This window comes from Ictalurus punctatus, chromosome 13 (assembly GCF_001660625.3).
Source record: "Ictalurus punctatus breed USDA103 chromosome 13, Coco_2.0, whole genome shotgun sequence".
Lineage (NCBI taxonomy): Eukaryota > Metazoa > Chordata > Actinopteri > Siluriformes > Ictaluridae > Ictalurus > Ictalurus punctatus.
In genome coordinates this window covers 7,715,151-7,731,863 of record NC_030428.2, presented here as the reverse complement: position 1 = coordinate 7,731,863, position 16,713 = coordinate 7,715,151, and the positions used below count along the sequence as shown (strand labels likewise).

Here is a 16,713-nt window from a genome sequence, read left to right as displayed (position 1 = left end):
ATTGCCCAGGTTATCTGAAGAGATTTTATTATGCAAACCTACTGATGTACTATTAATGTTAAATATTAGATATTAGATATTAAAAAATATGACTAAAACAGTCTTATTGGTGCTGTGATTGATTGATTGATTGGCATCCTTCCGTCTTCGGGAGACGATGGTGTAGCATCCGTTTTGGGTGAATTTATTTGCACCTTCTCGAGTGGCAGTCCCAGTTGCAGTTGCCGCAGACAAATTGAGTCGCACGCTGTGGCTGAAATTTTCAGCAAGGTGCTTAAACCTGTCCCTCTCCACTTTCTGAGTGCCCCATCTAACAGCAAAACACCAGGTTGTAAAGTCTTCAGCGCTGGATTCCCACGTACTAGGGTTGATGCCGCATCTCATGTCCTTCTTGTAGACATCTTTGAATCGCAGTCGGGGCGTCCAGTTAGCCGTGAACCCTCAGCCAGCTCACCATACAGAAGATCTTTGGGAATGCGACGGATCCATTCTTCTAATGTGGCCAAGCCAACGGAGACACTTCTCACAGAGGATGGCAAACATACTGCTTGTGTTGGCACGTTTCAGAACTTCTGTATCGGGTACCCTGTCCTGCCACTGTACTTGGAGGATGCGTCACAGGCACCTCAGGTGAAAGCTGTTGAGCTTCCTCTCATGCCTAGCATAGGTTGACCAAGTCTCACTACCATAGAGGAGTGTGCTTAAAATGCAGGTCAAACGCAGGTCAAACGCCTTGGTCAAATCAATGAAGGCAATAAACAGGGGCATCTGCTACTCTTGACATTTCTCCTGAAGCTGGCATAGTGAGGTCATCATGTCTACGGTTGACTGGCCAACTTGGAAACCACACTGAGACACTGGGTAGTCTCGAGATGCTAGGACCTGCAGATGTGTCAGGACAACCTGGGCAAACACCTTTTCAATGACACTCAGTAGGGAAATGCCCCGATAGCCGTTGCAATCGCTGCGATCCCATTTGTTTTTATATTCCGTGACGATGTTTGTGTCTCGCATGTCATGCAGGATATATCCCTGTTCCCAACACAAGCATAAAAGTTTGTGCAGGGGCTGGAGTAGTACAGGTTTCCCGCTTTTCAAGATTTCTGACGGGATGCCATCGCTCCTTGGAGCCTTACCACAGGCGAGGCGGTCGATGGCTGTTCTGAGCTCTTCCATGGTTGGCGTTGTGTCTAGCTCCTCCATGGCTGGTAGGTCTGGGATGACATCCAGAGCAGTCTTTGTAACAACGTTCTGGGTTGAGTACAACTCAAGGTAATGCTCAACCCAGCGCTGCAGTTGCTTCCCCTGATCCGTGATGACTTCTTCTGTCTTGGACTTGAGTGGGGCAGTCTTGATAATAGAGGGTCCAGTCGCCTTCTTCATGCCTTCGTGCATCGTTCTTACATCCACTGTATTGGCAGCTGCCTGTATACTGCTGCAGAGATTCAGCCAGTAGATGTTTGCGCAATGGCAGGCAGTCTGCTGGGTGTTTCTTCTAGCAACCCTAAGGGCTTCCAATGTGCTGGGGTTAGGCGCAGCCTTGTATGCCAGAAGAGCTTTCCTCTTCACATCGGTTACAGGCTCCATATCCTCCCAGTGGGCTTCGTACCAGTCAGCACTTTTCTGCTCCTTCTTGCCGTAAGCACTGATCGTTGAGTTGTACACAGCTTCACGGATGTGTGTCCATTTGGAGTCAATAGTACCGTCAGGTGACTTCTCAGGGAGGGCTTCCTGTAGCTTACTGATGTACCACTCAGATTTTGCTGGATTGTTTATACAGCAGATCTTAATGCAAGGGCGACCTTTCCTCTTGGAATGGTGCAGTTTCTTTGGCAATACACACACCTCCCTAGCCACGAGGGAGTGTTTGGTGTTGCAATCTGCACTGTGATAGCTGCGGGTGAGGAGAACTCTTGCAAGGTCCGCACGCCTGTGATGACTAAATCTAATTGGTGCCAATAGTGGGAGCGTGGGTGCCTCCATGACACCTTGTGGATCTCCTTACACTTGAAGAAAGTGCTGTATTATTGGTGTTGTAATGCTGCACAAATAAGAACCTTTGCTTCTGAAAACATGATACAGTTTTGGGTCATTTAATCCAAATAGCATTATCCTGTTATCCTTACCCAATATTTTAAACAGACCGAATTGAACTGCACAATACATTCATTTTGTTTTCTTCATAGAGATTCATTTACTTTTTCAATGCATCAGAATACATAGTCACTTGATACAAGTATATGAGTAATAAATTATATTTAAATAAATGGTAATAATGGTAAAGAAAAAAATTCTAAAATAAAATTAATCTTGATTTATAATCAAAACAACCATGTTTAAAGAAAGCTTTTTGGGGGGCATTGCGTGATGCATGCAGGTGGGGGTGAGCAGAAATTAAAAATTCCTAAAGAGACTGCAAATAGCAGGTGTTTAATATTCATATTCCTCCATTAATTCTGTTTTCCCACAGGAAATGCAGATATTTTTTGGACAAGACAAATTAGCTAAATAAAGGATTTGCAAGGGGGAGCTGAAGGTTATATTCTCATAAAGAGTTATTGAGAAAGCAAATGAATCAGTAGCAAATAAATATCGCTGAGAAATTTTTGAGGAAGGAATACTTCTAATGTATTAATAGTATTTCTTAAGAAGCTTGATTGCTGAATGAAATCACAGTTTAATTTGTCAATTTAATTGAATTGTTAATAATTTGTAAAATTACTTTTGAATAAAACCATAAAGCAATGAGTCAGCAATCAAATTGATTCACTGTCCAAACAATGATTCACACCGCGTGTATTTTCTAATATCCTACAATGCTGGGCTACAATTTTTCTCACTTTCTTACTGTCCACTAAATGCCACTCACTCACTGGTGTGTTCTCATAGAGTAACCCATGCTAAGTATAAGTGAACAAACATATTGTCTCCTGTGTAAATGAAACAGGGAAAACCACCCAAGAGGACCTCCAGGAACTCCTTTATGCATTTTGGTTGGGGATTATTAGGTTCAAGGTTATTTTAGGAAGCTCCGCTTAAAAGGAAATTACAGCGGCAGTAAAAAGGAAGGGGAAAAAAGGAAAGGCCACTCATTCAGTGTATAATTTTCCTTTTTCTTTTTCTGAGGATGAGGTATTCCTCGAGAAGTCTTTTAGATTTACGAAGCACGCTGGATAAACACGCTGGGCCTTCATTAGGTAATGGAGATAGTGAAAGAAGTTGTATAAATCATAAAGATATTTATCTGTAAATCTGTCAGTGCTAGACTTACCCAGTGGCAAAGTTATCAACTTGGAATTTCTGTCTCTTCATAGCAACATTTTAGAGATTCTGTTATGCTAGGCTGTGCATGATGTGATCTTCTGTTACAGGACACCAGCAGGACCACAAAAGACACTTTGAGCTTTCAATGAGAGACCTTTCTGTGCATATGGTTTTATGACTTTGAAGTTCTCAGTAACAGATACTGTACTGCTTATTTAACTTCAATTATGGCTCTTAGTGAACATAAGATTTACCTGGCATCTCTTTCACTAAAGAGCAATGAAGCACCCGTTCATTAAGAAGAAAGTAGCTGTGCTTTTGAGACTCAGAAATGCGCAATTTAATCCTTTGATCTGTGATTGTTATAGTCTGGTCCATCAGCCCTACATGTTAAATGCACATGGGTGAATATATATATATATATATATATATATATATATATATATATATATATATATATATATATATATATATATATATGTGTGTGTGTGTGTGTGTGTGTGTGTGTGTGTGTGTGTGTGTGTGTGATATAGAGTGTAAACACTTCATTTTAGTCACTGTGGGGCTTTGTATTGAGTAAGGACTAAAACACGATGGGACATTATTTTATAAGAAAATAATCAACAGTGGTGTAGTGTGATGTGGCACAACATGAAGTGGAGTAACTCTTATGTCCTGAAGTGTTTTATTTTGCTTATACCACAGCAAATTGCAAGCAATTACAATTTTTCATTCATTAATAAATTATGATGTTGCACTTTTTATGCATTTGTAGTTATATTCAATGTTATGGCATATCCATGATTTATGTAATGGAATATCCATGATCCAAGTTATTTCCTGTTATCACTTAGGTTATACAAGCTATATTCCCTCACCAGCCTGTATTTATATCTATTATCTAAGCCAATAAGATGAAAAAACACAGGTTGTCCTTTTACAGAGAAATCAGAGTCAATCTGTACAGGAGTTTTTTTGTGATGTTATGGCCAAAAGTGTTTGATTTTGCTGCAGTTTTTTTTCTCCAATTTTGTGATTCAACTTGCAGAGTTTTTTGTGGGGGTTTTTTTGCAGAAAACTACTTGAATTGGCTGAAAATGCAAGTGGCCATCTTTCACGGTGATGTTTGCTGGTAAATCAGACCTTTTTAGCTGTACTTATATTTAATGTACATGAATCGAAGAGAGCTTTTTAGCTGAATGCTCATTTTGATGACGTCACATGAATCTTGCCCCAAATCTGTGGAAAATCTGTGGTAATTTAGAAAAATTGCAAGCTCCTCTGAATTTTGTGGAGTTTGCTTGAGTTTGTGTTAATTTCTGCAATTGCAAAATTGAGAAATCCTGGAGGGACTGAAGAATAATAAATGTCATGTTACCAAGAAACCAGGAGAATAAACTACTCAGTCTTGAAGACTTTCCCATGCAGGAAAACTTAGTATTACAAAGTGCTGGCACTGGAGGCTCCTTTGCTAAATGTTAAATAAACATCTCCTTACAGAAACCCTCACAATATTAAAGATTACACACATATTTCTTTGTTAAAATAACAACACATTTTTAAAATCTACTTAATATTAGGCTTAGATTTCGTAGATCATCTACCATACAAGTCCCTTTGAATTGTGTTACTATAGAAATAATAACATATTAGCGCGAGTGCATTAATATAAGAGCTGCTGATATAGAAAATAATCACCTTCTGATTTGAGAATAGAATAATGTTGTGTTATGAACTTCTTGGCATGTATGTATATCAGCTGCTTGCCTTCAGCCTCTCTCTCTCTCTCTCTCTCTCTCTCTCTCTCTCTCTCTCACTCTCTCTCTCTCTCTCACTCTGCTTCATGTCTCTGTAGTAAAGTTTTCCTCAAACAAGTTTTTAGTAGATCCTAAAACCACACCATATCTTTTCTTGCCCTGTCTCACCCCATTCACATTATAGTTCCTGCTAGCTTGTATATAAATTTTACACTGCATCATATTCCTATTAAGCAGTACATCTCTCTTTCTTCTGCACTTTTTAACAGTAAGAGAGAAGGGAGTGGAGGGGGGGAGTAGTGTGTCGTGCTGTAATTATGGGTCCTGCACTGCAGCTAAACTGGCCTGGGCGGGATCTGGAGCCAGCAGGTCTGGCATACGGAGGTCTGGCCACAGACCCCAGCGGTGACGGCACAGAGTCTGGGACGAGTCGCAACACCAGCCCTGGGTTTGGAGCATTCCACACATAGAACTCTCCTCCTCCTCCTCCTCCTGGTTTTTAGCTTCCCATCCTACTTCTTTCCAGATCCTAGACAGACTAGAGAAGGACCTCATCCAGTTGTGTGTTACTTCTGCATAGCACAAATGGGTATAATTACCTATTTCTAATAATTACAGTTAAAATTATAATTATAATGATATTTCTATGTATGTACGGTGGATGTTTCTTATATGTATGTATGTTTTCATTTCATTTGGCTTGCTCATTAGGGATACATTTATACATTTAAATTTTTTTTCCAGAATTTAGATATTTCTGTAAAGCTGCTTTGTGACAGTGTTCATTGTTAAAATGGATTTTATCCATCCATCTTCTATACCGCTTATATTTGATGTTTGCATTTGTGGCTCAGGATGTACATATTAGTAAACAGTAAAACCTTATAATAATTACAGTGAAACACTGCAAAACTAAGACATCAGTCAGCTGCAGGTTTCTGTGCTGGCAGTCAGTAGGTGGATCTATCTGTGTACTGTGTGTGTGTAAGTGTGTGAGTGTGTGTGTGTGTGTTGTGTGTTAAATACATAAGGCAGGTGTGTGCGCTGTAGCAACCTCAGGCATGCTGATATTCAACACGAAAGGCTTCTTGCTTTGATCCATATTTATGTCAACAGGCACAGCAATGATGTACATCTAAGGAAAGCAATATGCAAAACATCAAACACGTTACTTAAAACTGGTTACTCATGTTTGTGAGTGTGTGTTTCCTGGAAAGAGTGCTCTCATTGAATGTCATGACATTTTCTTGCAGTGGTGACTAATCACGATTCTCATACATACGACTGTTGGAGACTGTAACATTAAAATCCAGTACAAGTGCGTAACCATCATGTTTTATTGTTTAAGTGGAGAGGAGTACAGGAGGTAATGTTCCATGATTCGATTTATGTTTGCCTAGTTTTAGCATTACGCAAAGCAGCAGCAGAAGCTCATGACCATAGATTTTGGTTGGGCAGGACAACATTAATAAGGACATAGTCACAAATTAAATTATTCAGAGAGGCTATTACACTTGACTTATGCTATAGTGAATTTTTATAGTAACCTCATAGCAGATAGTTGAGAGACGACATATGCAGTCTATCAGCACTTTAGATGAACAACTGTATTCAATACAGCAGGCCCAAAAAAATTGGACATTGAAAAAAGGAGATACATTTTCTTTCTTTTTCATAGTAAACAATGTCACAGTGGTGCACACGCATTTCTGATGTATTGACGTTATCCACTCCATAATAGAGTGCAGCAAAAATTACATATTTTTGTAGGCCAACCTGGAAGTTAGCATCACTCTGGTTCCATCGGCAAAAAGCCAATAAGATTTAATAAATAAACTCTGTTTCCGACAACCTCTCTAGTCCCATTTAGCCACTTTGTTAGCAACCACCTTTTTCAAGCCACATAAAAGTTTAACAAAATCTCAAGTGGGGTATTACTGATGTATTTTATGTCGTAGAATAAAACGTGAAAATATCTTGAACTTGTGTTAACCACAGATCTTATTTCAGGCATTTATCCAAAAACTCATTTAAAAAAAAAACCCATTGGCTTCAGGATGCTGGAACCAGAAGTGCTAAAATGCTAACTAATTTCCGGGATTTAGGACAAATTTACAGTACTCTATAACTCCCCTCTATAAATGCCTCTTTCAATGTTTGTAAGATATTGTGCAATAGAAACGGTTCTGTAAATTCTAGACACACTGTCTGCACTTACACTTTGCCTTTGTTTATGTAAATATATAAAACACTATATAGATTTAATTCCAATTATTTTCTCTAAAAAAAGGAGATCACTTATATATTAAGTAGTCCAAAACATGACCCTGGCAACCCTGTGATTATTGTCCTGTGTTCAGCTGCTCCTTGTTCAGAGAGGGCGCACGGAGCAGCATGATTCCTGCCCCAGTGTGCTTCTATTAGCTCTTGTTGCAGTTCCTGTTTTTGACCACTACGTGTGATAATAACTCAGTGGAGCTAAATTGGAGGTGAGCAGGCTGCCTCACGATTGCGCAACAACTGCACAATCATCTAGAAAGGCAAACAAATCAATGGAATGTCGCTTTTATTAGAAACATTTTTTTCATCATTTGGTCACTCAAAAGAGTTACTTAGTATTTCAGATGAATTTAAAATGTCATAAAAATATTTTATATATTCTTTAATCTCCTGTGTCTAGGAGCCTCTTATAACTCTGATAACTGATATCGAAGCATTGTTTAAGAATGGAAATAGCAATTTGAAAGCATGAAGTCACAGTCTTAAGAGCTAAACACAATAGTGCAGTGCATCACATTCATAGAGGCAGTGCTCAGGATGCTGTAGGTGCCGGGCTCTGAGAATAACCTGAAATAGGACATGAAAAAAGAGCCATTCTTTCTCTTTTTTTCACAGCATGCTTTATTTTCACAGGAATAGCAGAAATTGATATTTATATCACAGTCTATGTGCTGTGGCTACTCCACAATTACAGGTTGTGCATACCCAGACCCACAGGGAGGGATGGAAGGAGCTATAGCTGGAAGGAAGCAGGGTTATGATGGGACCAGTTGGGATATCAAGGGAACGGCCATGTAGAGATAGATGGTTGAAGTTTCTGTGGGACTAGAGCATGTTTACATGTATTCATTCCAAGCAACTTACAAGCAAATCCTCGCCTTGACGCTTAATGGACTTGCTCAGTGTTTTCACCAAAACATTTACATTCATTTGTCCTCCATCAAAAGCACCATTTGTTCTATCTTGTTTCTCAATGTATGATAAGACAATGGCGGACATTGCTGAGCAAAGTCAAAGATCATAAAAAGTGTTGTTGAAATTGCCACCAGGAGCTGCCCTTGCTGTGCTTAAAGGTTTTGGCCAGTTTGTATTGCCAGTTGTGGTTGCTTGCACAGGTGATTGCCAGAAGCAACAGCACTGGCACATCATGTTTTGTGTAGACATTCTTGTCTACTAACATATATTACACTCAATTCATGCAGTGTTTCTGTGCAACCATTGTTCTTTCTCATGTAACAATGCTGTTTATTTGTTGCCAGACGACACCTGTCATCACCCAAACCCTCCATCAGAATGTGTTCTGATAATATACATGTCTTTAAAATAATCGAATAGAGGTACAGTGTTGTTTCTGTTGTTCCTCAGTTGTGGTGAGGGCTGCAGTGGTGGTATCAGGATGGTGGAATGGGGATCCAGGATTTTTTCAATGCATTAAAGTGTTTTTCATGCATGGAATTGTATATATGTTTTGGAAACCTTCTTTGAGGTATTCATCAAGACATCTGTTAGATTTACAAAACATATGACCCAGCTGCACCTTTGAAGCAGAGGAGTTATTGCGAAGAGTTGTGTAACCCTTTCGTAACACTTACCTACAGTACTGTGCAAATGATTTAGGCACATGCAAATAAATGGTGTAAGGCAAAGATGCTTTCAAAATAATGAAATTAAATGTTTCTACATTAAAAAAATACCATAAAGAACAGTAAACAGTAGTAAATGAAACAAAGTCAATATTCAGTGTGACAAAAAAATACAAATACAAATAGTATAACCTCAATTCTGAAAAAGTGAGAAAATATGGAAAATGCTAATAAAAACAAAGAGGAGTGAATTGTAAATGTACTTTGACTTGTAATTAAACAAAAATCATATAAAGACAAGGTATTTGATGTTTTACCTAATCAACTGCATAACTTTTTGAAGGTAAATGTTTATTTTGAAATTGATGCACACAACATGTTCCAAAAAAGACTGGGGCAATTTAGGACTAATAGCAGTGTGACAAGTTGAAATAAGGAGGTGATGTGAAGCAGGTGAGGCTATCATCTAATCATAGTATATAAAGAGCCTCCAAAAAAGTCCTAGTCCTTTAAGAGCAAGGATGGGTCAAGGTTCACCAGTCTGCCAACAGATGTATCATCAAATAACAACTTTAATAACAACATTCTCCAAAGACAAATCGATAGGGTTTGGGGCATTTCACCTTCTACAGTGCACAATATAATTAAAGATTCAAGGAATCTGGTCAAATCTCGGTGTGTATATTGCAAGGCCAAAAACCACTTCTGAATGCGTGGGATCTCCAATCCCTCAGATGCCACTGTCTTAAAAACCGTCATGAGTCTGTAATGGATATCTTGACATGGGCTCCGGAATACTTTGGGAAACCTTTGTCAGTCAATACCATTCACCGCTACATCCACAGATGCAAGTTAAGTGAAGCCATACATCAACACTGTCCAGAAGACTTCTCTGGGCTTGGTCTCATCTGAGATGGACAGTAGTAGTACAGTGGAATCATGTTTTGTGGCCCGACGAGACAACATTTCACCTAGTTATTGGACAAAACAGCCATCGTGTTCTCCGGACCAAAGAGGAAAAGGACCACCCAAGCTTCAGATCCAATAGCCAGCATCTGTCATGGTATGGGGGGGTGTCAGTACCCATGGCATAGGTAACTTGCACATCTGTGAGGACATCATTAATGCAGAAAGATATGAACACATTTTGGAGCAACATATGCTGCCATCCAGAGCAGGACAACACCAAAACACATTCTCCCCAGATTACAAGCACATGGTTGCGTAAGCAGAGAGTGCGGGTGCTAGCATGGCCTGCCTGCAGTCCTGACCTGTTTCTGATTGAGAATGTGTAGCTCATTATGAAGCGCAAAATAAGCCAAAGAAGGCCCCCTCCCCCCGTACAATTGTGCAGCTGAAGAAATGCATAATGGATGAATGGGGGACAATTCCACTTGCTAAACTTAACCAACTTGTGACTTTAGTGCCCAAATGCTTAATAAGTGTTATTAAAAGAAAAGGTGATGTTACACAGTGATAATCGGTCGACTGTCCCAACTTTTTTGGAGTGTGTTGGATCAGATTTTAAATCAGTGAAAAATCAATTAAATTCACAAAGTAAAACATCAAATGATGTGTTAATAATGTGTTTTCAATATAGTACAGGGTGAATTTAATTTTCAAATGACTCTTTTTGTTTGTCTTTTTGTATTTTCCATACTGTCCCAACTTTTTTGGAATTTGGGTTTTAGTCTCCAGGACAGTTTATGCCGTTTTATAGGGACATTAGCTGGTACATTTTATTAAGCATCTTCCAGAACCACAGTTCTTCTGGAGACTTTGACTGTTGCACTTGCTTCTTATTTTTGCAGCAAAACCCAGCAGCCTTCATTGTGTTTTTTTTTTTGTCTGAAAAGTGTGTCTTTCATAATATTCTGCTTTCTGTCTTTTTTCTGTAACTTTTAATAATGTTTAGGAATCTAAAAGGTTTTTGTACTGACTTGATAATGTAGAAGTCATCAAATAAAAAATCTATAAGAAAGTTTGTACTAAAAAAAAAATAAGGTGCCTAAAACTTTTGCACAGTACTGTATGTCTTACCTGCACTAGATTTTCCCCAGTGGCAAAGTTACCAACATGGCTGTTAAATTTCCATCTCTTTATTTGTTTAAACACGATGACATTTTAGAGATTCTGTTATGCTACAGAATGTTACAGGAGACTTCTTGAGAGTTTTTCAGTTTTGTTGGGGTGCCTAACAGTCCTAGCAGTCAGGGTGGTGTTTTCCTTATTTCTGGCCTCCTGTCTGCCTGCCTCCCTCTCTCCCTCCCTCTCCTTCCTCCTCTTCATCCTCCTCATCCTCATCCTTCTCTAGCAAGTTCCTCCACCTCAGCAGCCAAGCATTACTACAGCCAGGCCAGCATGTACTGTAGCTGCCAAGAAGCTGTCATGCAAAGCAACAGGAAATACAAGATGGCCATGTTTACAAGTATCTGATGCAGTGCTGCCTAGACTGGAACAACTGGTGCCTTCAGGGAAGATGTCCTTTATCCAGTACTAGGCAGTACTAGAATTTATAATCCTCTGCCCAAGCAGTCATGTTAATCACCGATCTGTTCATAGAAAAAAGGCATGGATCACTGTTCAACACTGAAACGGATATTCCAGCTTGTAGTTGTATTGGACTTGTTGGTGAGAATGGCAGCATGTGTTTGTGTTGATTAATGGCTTTCCACACTCTACCTTTAAAAAGTCATACCATACTACCCTATGATCAGTGAAAAAACATGTGATGGTGCACTGACTCACTGAGTTTTCTTTTGCTTGGCTTTTGCAGTGCTAGCATTTTCATCCTGGAACAGATCTTGTACTCGCTCACTATATCGTTACAAAATAATAGCCATTTGAAATTGAAAAATTTCCCAAGAATTATGCCAGTCTTTGCAAATCAAATTCAATTGAGAGCATCTTATTAGAATAACTGTTTTTGAAGATGGTGTATGTTGATTATGTTTATTTTATTTACCTTACTGTGTAATTCTTAAAATCCTTTGTACAAGTCGCATTTTGGTGCTGTGCCTTGATTTTTATTTTTCATGATGACAGAGCACATCAAACCTTTGCCACCTTGGCTTTCTCCATTTTCCTGCTCGCTCTACACATGTAAAATGATCAAATAGTCCCTGCATCCGACACCTGTCCCAGGAATCCACAAGCTCCTTTATCCATCAGCATCTTACCATTTTTTTTCTAGCTATGGCTTTGGCCCAGGCCGGATCAGGCCTCAGGGATTGTTAGGTGAAGGACATGTGGCATTGTTGACGTCGGTTGAGGTGTGTGTGTGCGTTCTTCTGAGGTGAAGCGGTGGGTGTGTGTGCAAGCCCAGGTTGCGAGGCAGCGCAATCAAACAAGTCCTGGCTTCGCTCGGGCGGTTTTTCTGATGTCTGCGGTTTAGACAGGGCGTTGCACGATGTTCACGAAAACTTTGAGGAGAGGAGGGGAACAAAAAACACACACACACACACACACACACACACACACACACACACACACACACACACACACAGGAGAAAGAAGAGGGATTTGACATGTGTCAACAGGCTTACCTGTTACTGGCGAGAGATGGCCCTGAAGGCACGCTGGGAGTTTCTCATGAGTATGATGGGAAGAGTGCAGATGATGGACCTGAAAGGAGCACCCGCCTCACCTGAGCCACAGTGGCTTACAGCGGCGTCAGCCAGCAACACCTTCACATTGTCCCCCACACCCTCCTTTTTTTTTTGCCCATGTGTGGGCAGCCAATGATGGCAGCTTTCGGCATGTAACTTGTTTTTCTCATGAATCTGTGGGTGGTGGTAAAAGAGGCCATGTGAATACACTGCACACTATACACATGTCAGAATGGGTACATAAAGAAGTCAGCACCACAAGCTTATCACCCTGACAATGACTCGAACTTATCTGGATTAAGCCTCACACATGTGTATCGCTTGGGAAAAAGTGGTGTTTTGTTTTTTAAATAATATATAAAACCTCAAATATTTAACCGAGTCCATGTTCCACTGGCTTGGGGTCATAATATGTGGAGGTACTCAGCACACCCTGTGAATTCATGTATTTTTGAGAGAGAGAGAGACAAATTGCTGTTATGTTTATTTCAGTGAATGTACTAATGTTGGTTTTCACATGTACAGTACTGGAGTAATTATTATTCCTAACATAGCAAGCAGGACTGCTAATGTTCTCTAAGACACATGTAAACAATTAAATAGGACTCCAAATTTGTGAGTAGGTTCACAGCCAGTGAAATTGCTCTAACCCATCCCTAATCATATAAAACATAGTCCAAGAATGTACAGTTACCACCCAGCTTTCAGTTTGGACTCAGTCCCAATATGGGCATGTATTTTTTTCATCATTACTGGAAATCTGCTTATAGAAAGGTAAAGCTGGGAGATGGGCTTTTTCTGTCATGTTGTTGCTTGACACACAATGCCTGTGACTGCTTTCTGCTGTCACAGCTGCACAAGCCACACAGAGCAGACACATTCTTACACTTTATCCTAGAGTGCTTGCCAGACCCACATTGCACTGATGGTTTCACTCCTTGTATTTTTTTTTTGTTTTGTTTTGGTTTTTTTTGTGTGTGTAACTGTCATACCTATGTGACAAAAAAGTAATATAGAATGTGAGAAGTTGTAAAGGGTGTGCAAAAGGTTGGGGTGGAGCTTTATTTAGCTTTAGGTTACCGACTGCATTTACCAATTGTGTCATTTGCCTGACAAAAGCTGTAATTAAGTTGTACTGTAATTGCATTGCTGTGAGGTGTCAATAATTTACATTAACCTCTGTTTTCCCTCATGTTCATGAATGTAATGGATGCACCCATTAAGGTAATCCCTAACTAAGGACAGTTGATATCACAATTAAGATAAAGCGGGTGTGAGACCCCAAGTCAATTTGCCTGCATAAATGTTGACAGGTTTTTTCCAGAGCTGAGTTGCGAGAGAAATTTACGATCATGTTAATTGCTTATACTCTCACTGACAGTTTTCTGTCACACTGCAAATGTAGCTGGGTTGAAAACAAACCTAACTGGGTTGCACACGGCCAGAACATATGCTACACTCAAAGAAATTTTGTTTTTTATTAACCAGACACCTGGATCTATTTGACTTATTATTATTCACATAATGTTTCATTTTTAGTAATACATCATAAAAACAATATACCTGATTACAATAACAGGTAAAAGCAGAAGAAGAAGCCAAACCTTATATATTTATCTCCATTTCTACATTCATTTGCATAATTCATTTGCATATAAGACAAACATTTTAGGAATGCTTTAATCTGGTTCACCGGAAGGTTTCTTGGTTGTCATCTCAGGAAGTTTTTCTTTGACGCCGTCACATCTTGCTTGCTTTGTGACAATAACTATTTTCAACAGCACTATACAAATAAAATTTTTAAAAGAAAAATATTTTTTAAAAACCCCAATAATAATAATAATAATAATAATAATAATAATAATAATAATAATAATAATAATAATAATAATAATTGGACTATAATAATAATAGTCCTAACTAGAACCAGAAGATACGATCACATCACCCCGATCTTATCAACACTGCACTGGCTCCCAGTGAAATCTCGCATTGTTTATAAAATACTATTATTAACATATAAAGCACTAAACAGTCTCGCGCCACAGTATCTAAGTGACCTTTTGGTTTTCTATGATCCGCCACGCCTACTTGGATCAAAAGATGCAGGCTATTTGACGGTACATCGAATAGCGAAGGCTACAGCAGGGGGAAGAGCTTTCTTTTATAGAGCCCCACAGTTATGGAACAGTCTTCCAATTAGTATTCGGGACTCAGACACAGTCTCAGTGTTTAAGTCTAGGCTTAAAACGTATTTGTTTACTCAAGCCTACCCTGACTAGACTTTCTGTTACGCTAAGCACAGTCCTAACAGTCTCTTCTCTCCCTCTCTGCTTCTGTCGAGCCACACACGATTTTATGGCAATACTAGAGATCCTGATCCTTTCTTCTCTCCGGACCTGCCTGATCTATTTCGTATGCCCTACCTCTGGATGGAGCTCTCATCTACTCCAATTCCAGATTGCTGGGACTACGGCTGCTTCAAAGGCCAAACAAACTTCATATAAATCCATAATGAACTTTTTCACATTATCTGTTGTTACCCAGATGAGGATGGGTTCCCTTCTGAGTCGGGTTCCTCTCAAGGTTTCTTCTTCTTAACATCTTAGGGAGTTTTTCCTTGCCACCGTCGCCACCGTCTCGCTCAATTGGGATAAATTCGCACTTTTAAAATCTGTATACCGTGTTTATATGTTTCTGTAAAGCTGCTTTGAGACAATGTCTATTGTAAAAAGTGCTATACAAATAAAATTGACATGAATTGAATTGAATGACAATGCCCCTATGCACAAAGTGAGCTCCATGAAAACATGATTTTTTAAGGGTAATGTAGAAGAACTTGAGTGGCCTGCAAAGAGCCCTGACTTCAACCCTACTGAACACCTTTGAGATAAACTGTAATGCTGACTGCATCCCAAGCCTTCTCCCCCAACATCACTGCCTAACCTCACTAATGCTTTTGTGGCTGAATGATCACAAATTCCCACAGTCACATTCCAAAATCTAGTAGGAATCCTTCCCAGAAGAGTGTAGGTTATTATAACAACAAATAGGGACTAAATCTGGAATAAGATGTTCATCAAGTAGATATGGGTACAATGATCAGGTGTGCACAAATTTTTGACCATACATAAAGTGTACTTTTGGTGTAGTTTCTCCATGTGAAAGAAACAAGTCATGTGCACATTGAACACTATATTCTACTAAAACACAGTAAATTTTGTACATTTTTATAATATTATCTGCTAATGGTAGTAAGCTAGCTAACCTGACAAGATTTCTAAAATAATGTTTGGATATACTATTCATATTATATTGATATTTTTTTTACTGCTAACACTAGCCAGATAGTTCAAAACAGCCAGCTAGTCATTGTTCTAAACTAATATTTGACATATATCATGCATCTTAGTAATCATAATCAAAATGCTAGCCTGAGGAAACTATCAAAACAAATAAGAAAACATGAAATTTACTTCAAAGGCTTTGCTGCATCACTAATGTCATCTGGTTTATTCAATTAAGGTTACAATTTAGTATTATTAATTAATAATGTCTTACCTAGATTTGACCTGCATTTATAGGAGAGCCAGCCTGGCCTGTTCATGTAGCCTTAATTAATTAATTAATTAATTTAATTTCCTTACTTTGAAGTAAATGCTTTTCATCACCTTAGATTGAAACAACCCTACAAATGTCTGTCCTCTATTGAGTTACTCTGAGAAGTCCATTTAGAGTTTAGACAAGAAGTTTTCTTTTATTATTATCAAGCAGGTATATTATATTCATTCACTAGACAGATAACTTTATTCAAAGTTAAAGTGATGCCTCAATCTCAAGGCAAGTATGGCATGTTTGTTTTTGTTGTTGTTGTTGTTGTTGTTGTTGTTGTTTGTTTGTTTTTGCTGCCCTCAGGACATTTGGTCAGTGCTTCCATTCAGTCATCCTGAGATCAGCTGTAATGGAAGTGCCACTTTGTAGGGAGTGAACAAAGGTGGCATCACTGCCAGTGTAGAGTAATATGTTTTCTACATGCCAGAGCAATGCATAGAGTCATTAGTGAATTGGTTCAACATTGTGTTCTTCCAGAAGGGTTATTCATAACCCCAACAGTTTTGATTTTCTCTTCACTACTTGTGTATTAACCTTGGATTATTGTTTCAGTAACATTATCAAGAAGCTTGAGAAAGCAGCTGATCTTATAGTAATGCATCAACAATC

The 16,713-nt window shown here is 39.0% G+C and overlaps 1 long non-coding RNA gene across 1 annotated transcript; it reads right to left on the bottom strand.

Moving 5' to 3' along the window:
• Positions 1–7,588: 7,588 nt before the first annotated feature.
• Positions 7,589–13,825, bottom strand: LOC108274310 (uncharacterized). The gene is made up of 3 exons (XR_001814455.3): positions 11,633–13,825; positions 11,311–11,436; positions 7,589–9,991 (listed from the first exon to the last, which is right to left on the bottom strand). It is a non-coding gene; the product is annotated as an uncharacterized LOC108274310 (long non-coding RNA).
• Positions 13,826–16,713: the final 2,888 nt, after the last annotated feature.